The following is a 17,042-nucleotide window of genomic DNA, read 5'->3' on the forward strand; positions in this document are numbered from 1 at the left end:
ACCGCACTAAAATGCGCTAGTGTCACGCCTGATGCGTGACACTTGGCAGGCATGCAATAATACTTGTACGTTTTATTTTATTTATTTTTTGCAGTTTTATATTGTGAAAATGTGGCCCAAGGGCATTCGAACACTTTTCATGAGCATCCTGTTATATTAAAGAGGGCCAGATTCATTATTTCTTTAGGCAGGGAGAGATGAGATTGGCTCCCTGAGCATGGGTCCAGCTCGCACATGCTAAAGGCCGGCCCTGCATTGACATGTATGACGGAGCGTTTGTTGGCTCTTCCAGACATTAGAAATTTCAGACATTAGAAAGGGTACGAGAAATAACCAGGTTCCGTTAGAACGTGAAGCAGACAACCGAGAAACACAAAAGTCAGGCTGAATTCGTAGGAGACAAAGGAACACAATGGACAGTTATCACTGCCCTCACGCTCACGCCTTTCGGAACAAGGGCAGATGGGGCTAAGTGGTGGGAAAGTAACCGTGGAATGAGAAGTGAAATCAATACTTGGAGAGGAGGGCGGCGGGTAGTGGAAAGGCGTGGCAGGAGTTTGAAAGCAGAGGGAGGGGGTCGTTCTTTTGGGTGGGGAGGTGAGAGGGCGGGTTGTGTGGGCGGAGTAAGTACTGCTTGTGTCCCGAGGCACTGGCAGTCCCCAAACACAGGCTCCCTTTTAGATATCAGAGTCCGGCAGGAAGTGAGCGACCGGCAGCCAACCAGACAGGGCTAGCTCCCGGTCCACCCAGGGCCCGCCCCCGCAGGAAGATTGGGCCCGTGACATCATCCATCCCTGACACAGGGAGCCTTCCTCCCTCCCTCCCTCCCTCCCCTCCCGAGGCCGGTCTCCCCTTCCTGCCCCCAGCCTTGCTTTCTCCACTGCCTGCCTGGCGGATGACCCGGACCATGCCAGCCCCACCAGCCGACAACAAGGGGGTGTGAGGAGGAGGGAAAACTCATCACGGCCGGGCAGGACCCCAGCGCGCACATCTCCTGCCTGCAGCTCGAGCCTCTCCCTGCCAGGGTAAGTCCCCATGCACGCACGGGGTAGTTAGGGGGCTGGGTGATGTGCAGGAGGCGGGAGGGTATTGTTTGCAGTACTCCAGAGAAAGAACGCACGTGAGCCTGCCAAGCACCTCACGTCTTGGCCCAGGGTGTGACATGTCTCTTGCCACAGCAACATGTTGTATTCATGCCCAAACCCCTGAACAAATAGCTTATGCATGCAAATAAATATACAGATAGCATGCATAACCCATGCTCACTCGTTTACATGTTCTTTTATCTTTGTTTATACTGATTAGCAAAAAGTGACTTTAAACAAGTTAACGCATATGTCGTGTTTAATCACAGGACTATTAATTTAGTGCTTCGTCTGGGATATGTCCAGCATTTATCCGCTGTATTGCCAAGTAGCATTGTGAACCAGCCCAGTAGTAGTCGATATATCAACATCTGGCTTCATGTACTATACAAGACAGTGCGTCCCTATACGAATGAATGAATACATGGATATACTCTTTATATAGCTGAGTGATGCAAATGAATTCCCCTGTATGCGCCTTGGGGCGTGGTTACCAGATACTAAAAGTCCTTATTTCGGCAGATATATGGGCGTGTCCTTAAACCTACATTTTATTTTTAACCCATGGTGATCAGGGAAAGTGATTCTTTGTCGTTTATAAACTTAAGTTATAAACCATTTTACTCGCGACCAGCTCAAGCAATAATGTATTTAAACGCAAAAACTTAGCTGGCAATGCCATGTAAAGAATGCCAGCCAGTCACTCCCGGGTGGACTGATATGCATACAGGCACATCGTCCAGCAGTGGCCTTGTGATGTAAAGAACATCGACTTGATCAGACTGGAGGTCTGTACTGTACATACTCATCAGGCATAGACTACACCTAAAGTTGCTCCTAGGCCGGAAGTGCTCTACCATGCGAGCCCCTGGGACCACCCGGAATTCCTGCTTGTCGTGTCGTGACTTGGTCACATCTCATTACAAAAGACAGGCACCGGACCAAGCCTGTTTTATTCTTAAAGGCGAAGGGAGGTGGTACACGTTTATTGGAAGCACAATGCCCTCCTACACACTGCAGGCCACATGTACACTTGTGTGACAGTCCATGTGGGTTGAGAGGGTGAACAGTAATAGTTTCATCGTCTCATTGAGTCCACATTTAGACAGTTTTGCTAAATACACCGGGCGCGACCATCCCACAGGGCTCCAAAACGATGCCTGTCTGTATATTAGAGAAACCACTCATTTTCTTCGTGGATAGCCTCACTTGGTGTGTATATATGCTTTGTTTTTACTCCGTTATTAATCTGTTGTCCTCTTTTATGTGAAATGGGCGACAGAGCGCTCTTACATGTGCGTCAGTGGTATAAGGGTTTTTGTGCCTTCCTTACTCGACCACACTGTGATCCTTGGCGAATCACTTTACTCGCCTGCTCCTTTATCTATCTAATTAGGGAGTACGTTTAAAGAGACCAACTACAGATACTAATAAGTAGAGCCACATGGGTTTGATAGGCACTGCTAACCATCAGCAAGCAGTTAAACATCTCTCATGCAAATTGTACTCGTAGTAACCTTTTCTCCGTGAACAGCTCTGGTAGAACAACCACGCGCCTTGCGTGGGTTGGGTTGTATGCAAATGGCATACCTTTCACATTAGGCATCTGTGGGGAGCTCCCTGACAAAGCATGCGCTTGGCACCGAAAGGGACTGCTTGCATAGACTTGCCAAAGGGTGTCACTGCCTCCCATACACGGCCGCCTCAAGGCGCACTTTGGTGTCCTATGCCGACCAGAGCATATGTACTGAAGTATCTGTTTTTAGGGTTCAGCTGGCACACTTCTGTCCCCTCAACAGTAAGGCAGCGCACCCCTGTGGGTAAACTGTGAACGGGTACACCACTGTTTATATTTTCAAACACATAACGGACTTCTTGGCGCACTTTGAAACCAAAAGACACAATGGTGCTATGCTATTGGCTGTGACATTGGCACTGAATTTGGCAAATGTTTGGGTTGTGCTGATGGAGACTGTTCCTAAGGATAACTCGCAGGTAAACACAGCATCTTGTATACTGTGTAGTTTTTGTAAAACCTGTGAGTCCAGAGTGGTAATTCATTTCAAACATCTGTCCTTTCCCAGCCAATCAGAGCTCATTCTGAACTTTCTCACCAGTTTATGCGTTCTATTACCAAGTCAGGTATTTTGATTTACTCTTTAAGTTATGTCCGTGAACATGAAGTGCAATTGACCCCAGTGAATTCCATCAGGTTTATTTGCTATTCTAACTTCAGTTCTGTAAAATCTATACTCTATACTACTATTATAAAGAGAGAACACAAACCTTTGAGCCAGGTAAACTCGGGAACCACAGCGCCAAGCCATACACCCGATACATCGTTGAAAATGTCAGGGTGTGCAGATGGACATAGGCTATATAAAATAAAAATTAACTGTAAATTTAAAAATTTAACTTAAAAAAAAAGTAGTCCCCTGGAAGTAGCGCCGGCCGCGACGTAGCGCTGGCTGCGATGTAGCGCTGGCCGCGACATGCGTGATAACGAGGAGAAGCGGCGGACATGAGCGAGGGGAGGAGCGGCGGACAAGCGGGGAGGAGCGGAGAGGAGCGGCGGACAGGAGCGGTGACGAGCGGCGAGGAGTGGCGGTGAAGTCAGTAGCACGGGGAGGAGGCAAGGCAACGGGACACGTAAAATGTCGGGGCGGGAGGGGGCCGGAGTAGGAGGTGGCTCCGGGACACGGACAATAACGGGGCGGGGGCCTAGGCGGGCGGTTGGCCCTGAAGCCTCATTGCCCCCCGGACAACGTCGGGGCGGGCTGCTAGTGTTTGATAAAATTAAAGGCCAGATATTATAACAGTGGGTTTAAAGTGTTGTAATTTTGCATCGCAGTCAGGTACTGTCCTGAGGGGCAACTGAAGGCCAAACTCTAGGAGTACTATTGTGGGTATAGCAGTTTTTTTTACACGAGGAGTGCCGTGGTATAAACATTTTCCTTTCTTTTATTGTATTAAACTGAATCTCGTTTGTGAGCCACTGAAAGGGTCGAGCCTGAAGCCTGGCTCTAGCTCAGCTTGAGTTCGTGTTGGACCCTCCAGCCCATAACAAGCCAAGCGTTCACGTGGCTTCTGTCTGCACCCTCCCTGGCTCCCTCTACACACTCTCTAGGGCTTAAGCTGCCTACTTTGACACTGGGAACAAGTTGGAATCTCAGCGTCGGCTCAACATCCTGTGATTCTGGGCAAATCAGGTAAGGCCTTAGTCCGAGTTTTAGCAGCCATGGAGTGGGTGGCACGCCACAGCTACGCTCCAGGAACACTGAAACTAACAGCCATCTGCCCACTAGGTTTCAAGTAATTTTGGGGTCTGGAGTGTGGCGTGGTAGTCTCGCGTTGGTGCTGTTTAAAGTCCTTAAACAGCACCGCCGCGGGACAGCCAGTACACGTTCCTGCACGGGTAGTAATGCACCATGTCATCAGGGCACAAGTCCTAAAAAAAGAAGTGGGGGGACGCTGTCGTTACGACAGGAAGTGACGTCACGAAAGGTGGCTTGCACCATCAGACTCATTGCCTCCCTGCGCTCACCCCTTGGATGCGATTGCATCAGAGAAGCCAGCACGTGAGCAGTGTTCTTGATGAGCTCCGATCTCTCCCCAGAGAGGCCAAAGAGTGAATGTGGGGCTCCATTTTCTCCAGTAATCGAGCTCCTGGTAAAATAAGTGGGGGGATGCAGTCCACCCGCGTGGTACCCTGACTCGAACCCTGCATGTCATGCATTCCTTCCTGTGCAGGAACTGGCGGTGCAAAACTACAGGGAGGCACATGTGCCTCCCTGCATGCACCCCATGCACAGAAGCACAATTGGACCATGTAGGGCCCCTTTTGTTTCCTCACCACCGCCCTTTTCATGGCGGTAAGGCACCACCAGCATATTTTGGCCTCGGACTGCTTGCTGCCTGTCAATTATTCTCAGGGAGACTCACCTTTTACTTACAAGATAATCACATGCGCAGGTTGTTATCTTTAGAGGGAAGAACAATGCTGTTCACATACTACAGTATAACAGGCCACAAACATAAGAAGTGTAAATTCATGCAAATATCAGTCTAAGGTTCATAGTCAACTACCAACAATGCGGATTGTTGCATTTGTAACAGCCAACTTGAAAGCGGGGTACCACATGTTTGAGGGCACATTGTAAGCGAGTACCATATTACCCTCTGGCTAACAGACCCTATGTCATGTGGGCCATTGCCAGCCAGCATGGGTTTTTATTCAACCATGCAGTGGGTTTGGGTCTTGTAGTTAAACATATGGGCAATTCACAAATAAATGCCTGCATGTCCCAGAATGACCAAAGGCGAGCAACAGGAAATGGGACTAGCTGGTCGCTAGGACATTGTACTGTGTTCGTTTGATATAATGCCGACTAGGCAAAACAAACATTCAAATCATTACACAAGATTAAAATATTAAACAGAAGAAAAAATAATAATGCTGTACATCTCAAATATGATATATAATCTGCTAAAATGTCACTCAACGGATCAGCGATGTGTGCATTGTCATCTAGGATACATAAGAAACAGAAATAGCCAACTGTTTCATAAAAATTTGAAATACAATGTACTAAAATACCCGCTCTGCAAAGTGTTACTTTGTGATGTATCGACTATTTTAAACCCGGAGCAGGAATAAACGGGTTCAATAGCAATATGGAGAATTTCTGGTAAAGTCCATAGTGCAATGTTTGTATATCTTATTTTAAGATGATATAAAATTAATTTGCTATACAGTAAAGATTTCTGGGTAAAGTATATAGAGCAATATATGTTTATCTTATTCTTACATTAACTTCTATTTACATGTCTTGACTCCACAAAATATCAGTTCTTCAGTTAAACAATCTAAGATGTCTCCCGAATTAGAACAAGAGTAAAAAAAAGAGAAAACCAAATCAAGGAAAGGATAAGACTGCTTTTGATAAAGTGCTAGGGGGCAGATTTACAAGCCCCTTGCGCCACTTTTGCGTCACTTTTCCCAAGTTAAAAGTAACGCAAAATTGGCGCACAAGCCTTGTAAATCTGCCCCTAAGTGTTTATTCTTCATACACAGTTTGTTTGGCTATTTCCCATGCCAGTCATTCGTGGACTGCTCTGTACTATTCGGAACATTGTACCAAGTGATCGTGACCTCTGGGGAAGGCAGTCTGCAATGAGCTGATCTACTTTCAAACAGATTTCCAGTGCTGGTTGGCCAAACTAGTTAATTAAATCCAACAATAAAATATACATTATTACCCTGGTAGCACGGGCCATGAAGTACTTGTCTCGCAGCACCAGATCGCTTCACTAAGATTTTTGTGCTTGTAGCATGCCCCGTACGTTAAAAAGTATTTATTTTGCTGCCCTGCTTTTGCAAGTGAAATAATTAATTCTGTCTTGTGCACCAAGGAAATAAAAAAGTGACAAGTGTTAATTGCAAGCTGTTCAGTTTGTTGTTGCGTGGTCCAAGTTCAAAAGACCTTTATTCGAATTTCATAAAAGTACCACATAAAAACAATTCATTTGCATTACACATTATTACAGAATTATCAAGTTTAAAGATATATATGATACAGTACGATGCAGTTCTAGTGAGGCAAATTTCAAGGATTTTCCATCATTTTACGCACTTGCGTTAATTGCGTTGTTGCGTGGTCATTTGAAAATAGCAAGCACAAGTGTCATGCTGCTTTTTGCTGTTTGCCTTTTTTTTTAGTTCTCACACACCAGACAGCTTTTAGCTATCTGTACGGGAAAGCCTCTTGTGGACCACAGCAAAGACCTACAGTGGGCTCAGAGCCCGCTAATTGTTTACCATTGGTTGACATTTAGTGCGCTCTCATTTGCTTGCTTCTTATTCAGTGGCTTTCCTTGCCTCCTTTGCGTGTTCCTCCCCTACAGCATACCTTCTTTATCATCTTTTTGATTGGCTGACTAGTATCTTTCCACTGCTCACTTTTAGGGGATTACTTTTTGCCTTTTTGGATAAAGACTTCATGAGAGTGCATTTGTTTTCCATCTCTCTTCCTCGTACTGTTCTCCCCAACATAACATCCCCCAACACTGTCCTTCTCACCTGTACTCCATCCATGTTGCTCTCTGCCTGGTGTGCTTGTCCCTGAAACCCTCCACACTCAATTTTGCTCTCCCTTATTTGCCTCTCCCCCACCAAAACCCATGGGGGTGAGGGGCCCGTACACCACGGTGCCCCGGCACACCATGGTGCTCCCTTACTTGTGTGCTATCATCCCCTTTTCTCCTGTTCTCCATGTTGCTCTCTGCTTTGTGTGGTTTTCCCTGCAACCTACCCATTATCACCATTGATGCTCATGACGAGCTGAGCTCGTCATGAGGCACGGCGCTCCGGTGCTCATGACGAGGTCAGCTCGCCATGAGCAGTGGAACGCTCACACGCGGGGATAATTCCGCTGCTGTGCTGAGCGTTCCACGGGAACGGGTGCACCTGTGAAGAGCTGAGCTCGTCATGTGCACCGGAGCGCCGTGCCTCATGACGAGCTGAGCTCTTCATGAGCATGCGGGCGCTGTGCGCACCCCCAGCACAGCAGGGGAATTACCCCCCGCAGCGAAGGGGTTATGCTCTGTTCTTTGTGTGCTTTCACCCCACAAACACCCTTTCCCTATGCACTTCAAGTTACTCTCTCCCTAATGTACTTCCCTCCCTAATGTACTTCCCTCCCACAAAACACCCCAACGTCCCCGGCGCACCATGCTGCTGTGTCCCTTGTATGGTTTACTCCGCAACCCCGCCCTCTGATGCTTTCTCTCTTGTATGCTTCTTTTTCGAAGCTCTTTGTCTTTCATGTTGGACTCTCCCTCATGACATTCTCCATCCTGCATTCTTTCTCTAGTTCTTCTCCCCCAACCCCTCAACCTGCCATTTGTGTTGCACTCTCCCTTATGTGCTTCTCCTCACCTGCAAACTCCCCACCCTGCGCTCTGTGATTTATGTGATCAATCTTAATGAATAAAAATCAATGAAGATTCTTAGCAGGCTTTTACAAGGCCTAATCTTGACATTAGTTTAGCCTGAATAATTTCTTTTTTTTTTTTTTACAGCTTCTTGTTTATGCACAACATGTAATCACTTAGTCTTAGGGCTGGAACTTGTAGTGATGGGATCACAGATCAGCAATATCTTGCCCATCTCCATTGCATTGGAGGGCTCTCACCTTCCTCCACCAGTGGTTATAAATCTTGAGTGGCACTGTTAGAGGGTGGTAGTGAAGGAATCCATGGCCGAGGTGGTCATTGGGAGGCTCCAACAATCATTGTTGCACCGGATGCCACCAGCGCTAAAGCCGGCCCGCACCATCTCTCCAGGGCCTTATTGATTCAAAATATTTAAATTAACCCTTTCGGTGCTGATGACGGCTCCCAGTCGTCATGAGTCACGGTGGTCGTGTGCAGATGACGGCTGGGAGCCGTCATGACCACACCCATTTCTATTGACCTTTAGCACAGCAGGGGAATATCTCAAGCAGCCAAGGTGTTAAAACACACTAACATCTATGATAACCTATCTGACTACAACATTGATCTGATTTTCATTATGGAGCCCTGGGTCACCAACGATTCTGAAACAATCCTACATGAAGCCAATACCTGCTGCCTACCAATTCCTCCTGAGGTATTGTCCCACCTAGAAGACTGGAGAAGGAACAGCTGCTGTCCATAGATGTCCAGAAGTTATAAAAACCATCCTGAATTGTACCGCTCCAGAATGCAAATCTATACTTGTTGAATGTTCTTTGCCCTCCTCCACCTCTTTATCTACAGAACTCCCTACTTCATAGACTTTGTCTCTTAGATCATGCTAAAACAAACAAATATTTGTGCAATGCGGGCTTTCACTCGATTTAGTAAACCTGAACTCTGTAAATAGACTGTAAAAAACAAACTCTCCCAAAGACAAACTTATGGTGCAGTACTACTTGAGAATCTACAAAACTGCAGTCAGGAAGGCAAAAAAACACAATTACATCCGCCATATTTAGTAAACAATACGTACATCCAGTGTTTCATAAAATCATCACAGAATCCTGCAAACAAGAATGCTCAATCTCCAAATCCACCCTCACTCAAGTGTGTGTCCCTTGCAGCTTATTTCATCTTCAATGCCAAAAACCTTTACGGATTCTGTAAAGATAAAACTTGAGAAGACCTTCGGCCAAACTCGCCCATTGCCTTAACCGCTCGTCCATCCCTGCACACAATCTGCTATTCTCACTCCCTTTCTCTGCAGAGTTCTGTATAAATCTCACTAAAGAGTCTGCTGGTCTGGAGTCCCAGGTGCACCCTTGTTGAGCTTATATATTGAAGGACATTCTTATCAACAGCTCAAGCCCTACCAGAGCTGTCATCAACCATTCACTGGAGCCTGTCATTTTCCTGAAGAACTCAAAACAGTATACATCAATCATTCTAAAAAACTAAATATTCCCGGGCCAACAGTCCAAGCTAACTAACTGCAGTGGCCTTCTCCTAGACAAACTGGCTGAAAGAGCAGCTTCCATTGTCTTCTTACATTGAAAGGAATGATCCGCGCTCTGACATCCAAATGGCATTCCACGGAGGTGCTGGCACAGAATATCGCAAAATAGCAGCATGGAATGAACTTAAGACTACTTTGGACTCAAATGGACTTGCGGCAGTACTGTTTTTGGTTCTTTTTGCCTCATTTCACCATGGCTAGCACTACCACCCACTGCACTTACCCCTTCCTGAACATCAGATTTGTCATTCTGTCTCTCCCTCAATTTTATTCATGCAAGCAGAAATCCCCTAAGAATCTACTATCCCCTACCTACTCTTTAAAACACACACACTCGCTATTTTATTTCAGACCTCTGCTGGAACTGAGCTCTTCTTTTATACCAAGCTGCTATAACTATATGGATGACTCACAAATTATTTTAAAACTTCAAAGTTTACCCGTAGATTGAAAGTCCAGACTACGACTCCTGTGCCACTGGTCTCCTAAATATGAATCACTGGATGCGAAGAAATTATGCAACTAAACAAAAAGCGAGGCATTGGTCTGTGGGAAATGAATCACCTACCACCCATCCATTTTTAGAGCGAAAGAGCCTGGCCCACGACCTAACCCATCATTATAAGTGATGAATATAGATTTGATCATGTTTTCCGACTTCACCCTGATCCCTAAAGTGAACCAAGTTACGAAGGGATGCTTTAACATGATGAGATGCTCGCATTGGATCGTTACTTACTTACAATTCCGCCAAAAGGTACAAGGTACCATCAGTCTAGTAGTCTCCTGTTTGGACTATGCTTTGGACATGTACCTTGAAGCATTCGACCAACCGATAGTGTTGTGACACTACTAGTGCTACGTCAGTTAGTAGGCACACTCGTGTCACCAGTTATTGGTGTGGGTGCCATGTTTAAAAAAAATTACTGATCCAAGATGGCGGATGAACTAGGATTGGCAAATAAAAAAAATACACATTTACTTGTGTGAAAGTACTTTTTAAAAAATGGTCGCAAAGTGGATAGACAGAAAATGGTAGCTTTGGGCCCTCCAAAAAGTTTTTTTTCCTAATATGTTTGAGGGATTGGGAAGCGCTAAAGGAGCTGGTGGGAGGGAAGCAATGAAGACTGGGTGGAGGAGCAAAGAGCAAGGGGAGCAACAGATGTGTGGGAGAGAAATACAATTTAAATAAATATATATAGCCAAGGAGGAAGCAAGCAATAGGGTGGGTGGAGGAGAAAGCAACATGGAACATGTGATGTGGACGGCATTAAAAGTAGTACACAGGAGGGATGGAGCAAGTCGGAAGATCGGAGCAACATGGGGCACTTGGGTTGGTGGCGGGGCTTTGTGGAGTGGAAGCTGCACACAAGGAAGAGATTGGTAAACACATGCAATCCTATGGAATGCTCAGAGAAAAAGAAAAAGTAGTGTGCTAAATTTAAAGCAGTCAAAGGATATTATTCATCCAGTCACAAAGAAGGACAAGAGTCTATGCTCCAAGGGATTTATAAATACAAGAAGAGGAAGACAAGCCATCAAATTAGAAGCAAGCAAATGAGTGACAATAAGGCCAACTAAAATGCCACATTTCTCAATACAGAAATTTCAGGACACATTTTTTAAAATTGACTTTAAAGTAGAACCTGTAGACAAGAGAACACTGCGTCATGTAATATAAAATCAAGGAAACCTAAATAAATCTGATATATTCCACTTAATATAGATACCAGGGAGTTAAGCTTTATTAAATCTACTTTTAATAAACATATCCCACAAAGCAATACGGAAACCAAGAGACAGACATTTCTAATTTCCTGTAAACCAGAACATCAGAGCCCTAGGAATCCTGGGCTCGAATGTATATGTTCCGGGTTGTTTGAAGTGCGCTTTGGGCAGCGGCCGAAAAGGTTTAATAGAAACGGCAGTAGAAGGGCAGGAAGGAAACTGTTTCTGTTCAAGCGCGCTTCCTTGTGACCAACATCCGGCTCTCTGTCGTGATGGCGGGGGAGCAGGGAGAAGTGGAAAGCATGAGACGCCGTGTCTCAAAATGTAGAACAACCGGTCATTCACAACACTAATAATCCAAATTACAACTTCAGATCAGGCAGACACAGTATTGTGAGCTTCGCAGTATATATCTTTAATAACACTCACGCCGGCATCCTTCTCTTTTATACAGCACAGCAGGCAGGCCTGCAGCTTTTATAATACATATTGGGCCAGATGCATCAATATTGGATTTTGTGATTCTATAATAGCAAATTTTACCTATTCACTATTATGGAACTTCAAAATGCAATGTGTGTAGGTTTTGCAATAATCATTGCGATTCCTACATATTCCTTAATTGGGAATCGTAAATTGCGATTCGCTATTAAGGAATACCTAGGCCCATAGGAATAAATGGGAAGACATTCACTATTTGCGAGTACCAAATAGGTACTCACAAATGAAATTTCAAGGGTGATAGGGGGGCAAAAGGCCACCCTGTTGCACCCCCCCAAAAGGTAATCTTGCACATGTGACACACATACATGCCCTAAGTCCATGTATGTACACCCCATGGCACCTTGAAAAATGCACAAAAGTGAATTTTTCATGGAAATCGCATATTACCCCAAACTTGAAGGTTGTGGTAATTTGCGATTCCTTTAAGACAGGTCGCAATTTTTTTTTTGGCTTCCTGCATCCCATTGAAGGAATTGCAAATTGCGATTCCTTAAATGCATTCGCAAAATAGGGAATCACAATTTTTGCGATTCCCTACTTCTGAGCATCGGACCGTTTTGCGAACGGGAACAATGCTTAATACATCTGCCCCATAGTTCACAGCAGGTGCAACTGCTAGATACCTCACCTGTGCAGCTCTTCTAGTTCACAGCAGGCAGGCCTCCAGCCTCCTCATCAATATGGTACATATAGTACATAGAAACCTGGCCTACAGCCTCCTTCCTCGTCTATACTGTAAGCATAGTGTGCAGGGAGACCTGCAAGTTTCTTCACCTGTACAGCATGCGTATCACACAGCAGGCCGACCTGCAATCTTCCTTTCTGTACTGTACAGTACATATAGTTCATAGCAGGTAGAGCTGCAGTCTCCTCAGCGGTACACGTTTACAGAAGAAAGGCCAGCAGCCTCCTGATCTGTACAGCTGTATAGTACACAGCAGGCAGGCCTGCAAGCATCTCTCGTACAGTTCATAGCAGGCAGGTCTGTTACCTCCTCTATAAACATGTCTTTCGCAGCAGTCAGACTTGAAGCCTCCTCCCCTGTACAGTACACGTAGGATTACAGCAGCCAGACTTGCAGTCTCCTCCGCTGAATATAGTTTATAGCAGGGAGACCTACAGCATCGTCCTCCATACTGCACGTACATCTCACAGCAGGCAGACCTGCAGCCTTCTCACCTGTAAAGTATGAGTAGTCGAAAGCAGGCAGACCTGCAGCCTCCGCTTGTGTACAGTACGAGTAGCTCACAGTACGCAGACATGTATGCTCCACACCTCTGCGGTACATGTGGTTCACACCAATGAGACCTGTAAGCCTCATCACTTTCTTAGCAAGTGTCGTTCATAGCAGGCAAATCTGCAGCCTCCTCATCAGTACAGTACATATATGTCACAGCAGGCAGGCCTGCAGACTCCATCTCTACAGCATGTTTACTTCACAGTAGGCAGACCTGCAGCCTCCTCATCAGTACAGCATATACATTTCACAGCAGGCAGGCCTGCAGACTCCATCTCTACAGCATGTTTACTTCACAGTAGGCAGGCCTGCAGCCTCCTCATCAGTACTGCATATACATTTCACAGCAGGCAGGCCTGCAGTCTCCATCTCTACAGCATGTTTACTTCACAGCAGGCAGGTGCAGCCTCCTCATCTCTACAGCAGGTTTACTTCACAGCACGCAGACCTGCAGCCGCCTCATCTCCATAGCATGTTTACTTCACAGCAGGCAGGCCTGCAGCCTCCCCATCTCCACAGCATGTTTACTTCACAGAAGGCAGACTTGCAGCCTTCTCATCTCTACAGCATGTTTACTTCACAGCAGGCAGACCTGCAGCTGCCTCGTCTCTACAGAATGCTTACTTTACAGCGGGCAGGCCTTGGCCTCCTCGTCTCTACAGCATGTTTACTTTACAGTAATCAGGCCTGTGGCCTCCGCGTCACTACAGCATGTTTACTTCACAGCAGGCAGACCTGCGGCCTCCTCATCTTTACAGCATGTTTACTTCACAGCGGGCAGACCTGCAGCCGCCTCATCTCCACAGCATGTTTACTTCACTGCAGGCAGGCCTGCAGCCTCCTCATCTCCACAGCATGTTTATTTCACAGTAGGCAGACCTGCAGCCTCCCCATCTTCACAGCATGTTTACTTCACAGCATGCAGGCCTGCAGCCTCCTCATCATGTGTACTTCACAGGAGTCAGCCCTGCAGCCGCCTCATCTCTACAGCATGTTTACTTCACAGCAGGCAGACGTGCAGCCGCCTCATCTCTACAGCATGTTTACTTCACAGCAGGCAGACGTGCAGCCGCCTCATCTCTACAGTAGGTTTACTTCACAGCAGGCAGACCTGCAGCCTCCTCATCTCTACAGCATGTTTACTTCACAGCAGGCAGACCTACAGCCTCCTCTTCTCCACAGCATGTTTACTTCACAGCAGGCAAGCCTGCGGCCTCCTCATCTCTACGGCATGTGTAGTTCACAGCAGGCAGACCTGCAGCCGCCTCATCTGTACAGTATTATAGTTCACAGCAGCAGACTGACCAGCAGCCTCAGCGGCTGTAGAGTACGTTGTTAGCAGCAGATGCAGTCTCTTCGGCTTTGTAGAGAGCCACTCGGGCTCTCCACTACTTTGTATCTTTTCCCCCACGCACGCACGCACAACCCCGGGGCGGGCTCGCGCCGGGGTATAAATAATGATGCGGAAGACCGCTCGGGGTCTTTCCGGCTAACCAGCAAGAGAGTCAGTGTCCATTCTTTATGTGTAAGATTGCCACGTGCTAAGGCCTTACCCCAAAGTCTACACTGGCGACGAGGCCGGTAGTTCCTCACGCGTGCCTGCTGCCTCTGGCGCGCTGTCCGGCTGGTATCCTGCAGCGGTGCCCACCCGCTTCATCGTGCCGCGGCCTCCGTGCTCGAGACCCGCCCACGCGTCTCCCGTGAGGGAGCGCCTTCAGCTGGCGGGACTCGTGGAGCCACAGTGCAGCCTCAATCGTCCTGCGGGTGAGTGTTCCTTCTGCCCCGCCTGCGCGTTCACCGCGCCCTCCTCGATTCGCCGGCCGGCGCGGAGGAGGTGTGCCTGCGGCCTCCGAGGCCTGACTGCAGAACCACGTGACAGCGGCCCGCAGCGGTCCCGCCCCTCGAAGACGGCGAGTGAGCGGCTCCTCTGCCGCGTGTACTTGCGAGGCCCCGCACCCGGCCCTGCTCGCGCTCAAGCGCGCCTGAAAGGACATTTCTCGAAGGAACTCGAGCGGGCAATAAGCATTGGCAAAGACAAGCCTCATATGGTGTACTTCCAATGAACACTGGCAAAGGCAATCCTTGCACCAAATAAAAACAATAAAACAAGAACAAAAAATAAATAAAACAAAAGTAAAGTCAAGGCCATTATCAGGAATTGAGGACACATCACAGTGAGGGGTGGCAGGGGAGAACAAAACCCACCACAAGGGCCACCTGCATCAGCGACACATCCTAAGCCCTGCCATTCCCCGACGCCCTAAGCGCCCTGCTTTGCGCGCATTCCCAAACCCGGAAAGCACCAGACCACCTCGCGTAGTGCCCCACCATGAATCAAAATGCGACAGGGGCGGCCCAGGACGGGGCTGTTCAGCCTCCACCACCAGCGGTCCAGCCACCGCCACCGGCGCCTGCAGTCCTCCCACCGGCCCAAGCACAAGCGGGAGCCCAAGCACCTCCTGCACCTGCACCTCCTGCCCACCTACATGCCGGCGCAGCGCCCATCCCGCCTTTCAGTGAAACGTCAGATCCAGCCACGGCCGCGCTCCGCTGGAGAGCGTGGGTCGGACGTCTCAATCTATATTTTAAAGGCACCAGGGAGACGGATGGGACAGTGAAGAGGTCACTCCTCATCTTATATGGAGGTCAAGAAATCTACGACCTATTCGAGTCGCTCCCCAATACTGGGCCCGAGCATGACTACGACGCCGCTGTTGCGGCCCTCAACGCACCTTTCGACCCACAGCTCAACAATGACTTTGAAAAGTTCAAGTTTCAGCGGGCCTGGCAAACTGAATCCGAATCGGTCGACATGTACTACGCTCGACTCCGTCGCCTTGCAAGCACATGTCCGTTCAACGACCCACGAGAAGAAATCAGGGATCAAATCATAGTCGGATGTAAATCGAAGCTGCTGAGAAAGCTGATCCTCAGGCAACCAGGGATATCGCTCGACGAGATACTCATTCTGGCTAGATCACATGAACTGTCCGATGCTAGGGCCGAAGAGATGGAGGTGGCGTTGCGCACCCCAGTCATCGCCCCGACAGCGGCGAGAACACCGACTATCAAAGAGGAACGAGTAGACGCAATTCACAGACGATTCCCGCCAGTAAGGCAGAGGCAAGGCCCGCCACGGAGCAACCGCTGCGGGTACTGCGGCGAAGATCACCCTGCCACCGCCACGTGCGGCGCCAAAGGCAAGACATGCCTCAAATGCGGGCGCCTAAACCATTTTGCCGCCGTCTGCCGAGGAGGAAAATTCAGATCAGCAGGACCACGTGCCCGAGCGGCGACACAGCGGATCCAACAGTTATCACTTGATCAGGAGCGACCCCCACCTGACACCGAGGCACAAGACAGACGACCCAGGTACGAGGACGACGAAGATGACGAGGTGTACGTTATCTCGTATGTCAGCCGTGCGTCCACGAAACGAAGGCCACCACCCATGTGCTCCATCACCGTTGACGGGACGAGCGTCAACGCGCTGATAGATACTGGAGCGTCCGTCAACGTCATGGACTCGGATCAATACGAGAAAATTTCCCCGAAACCGACACTGGCACCATCTATGGCAAGAATATACACCTATGGAGGGACGGAGCCGCTACCTCTTCGAGGAGTAATCCAAACCACCGTAGTCAATGGGGAATACTCTACGGAGACCAAGTTCCACATCACGGAGGGCAAGAAGGGCACCCTCCTGAGCTGCCACACCGCGGAAGATCTCGGCCTGGTGTTCTTTGCCAATCAAGTGCACCAGGCACATGCGGACTTCATGCTAAAGGACTTCCCCGAGCTGTTCAAGGGCCTAGGCAAACTCAAGGGACGGAGGTTCAAACTCCACATAGATACAACAATCAGACCCGTCGCACTCAGGCATAGACGGGTACCTTTCAATCTCCGGCCACAAGTAGAAGAGGAGCTACGCAAGCTCGAAGATCTGGGAGTGATCGAGAAAGTGTCGGGA

The 17,042-nt window shown here is 48.1% G+C and overlaps 1 protein-coding gene across 2 annotated transcripts in view; it reads left to right on the forward strand.

Moving 5' to 3' along the window:
- Positions 1–684: 684 nt before the first annotated feature.
- Positions 685–17,042, forward strand: part of CD276 (CD276 molecule) — a 243,594-nt gene continuing 227,236 nt past the window's right edge. Inside the window, exon 1 of one of the 2 annotated variants that reach the window (XM_086959262.1) lies at positions 685–1,025. The gene's annotated coding sequence lies outside the window, so the exon portion shown is untranslated. The remainder of the gene's footprint in view (positions 1,026–17,042) is intronic. The other variant, XM_086959263.1, reaches the window with a different exon arrangement.

This window comes from Lissotriton vulgaris, chromosome 2_2, assembly GCF_964263255.1.
Source record: "Lissotriton vulgaris chromosome 2_2, aLisVul1.2, whole genome shotgun sequence".
In the NCBI taxonomy this organism is placed as follows: Eukaryota; Metazoa; Chordata; class Amphibia; order Caudata; family Salamandridae; genus Lissotriton; species Lissotriton vulgaris.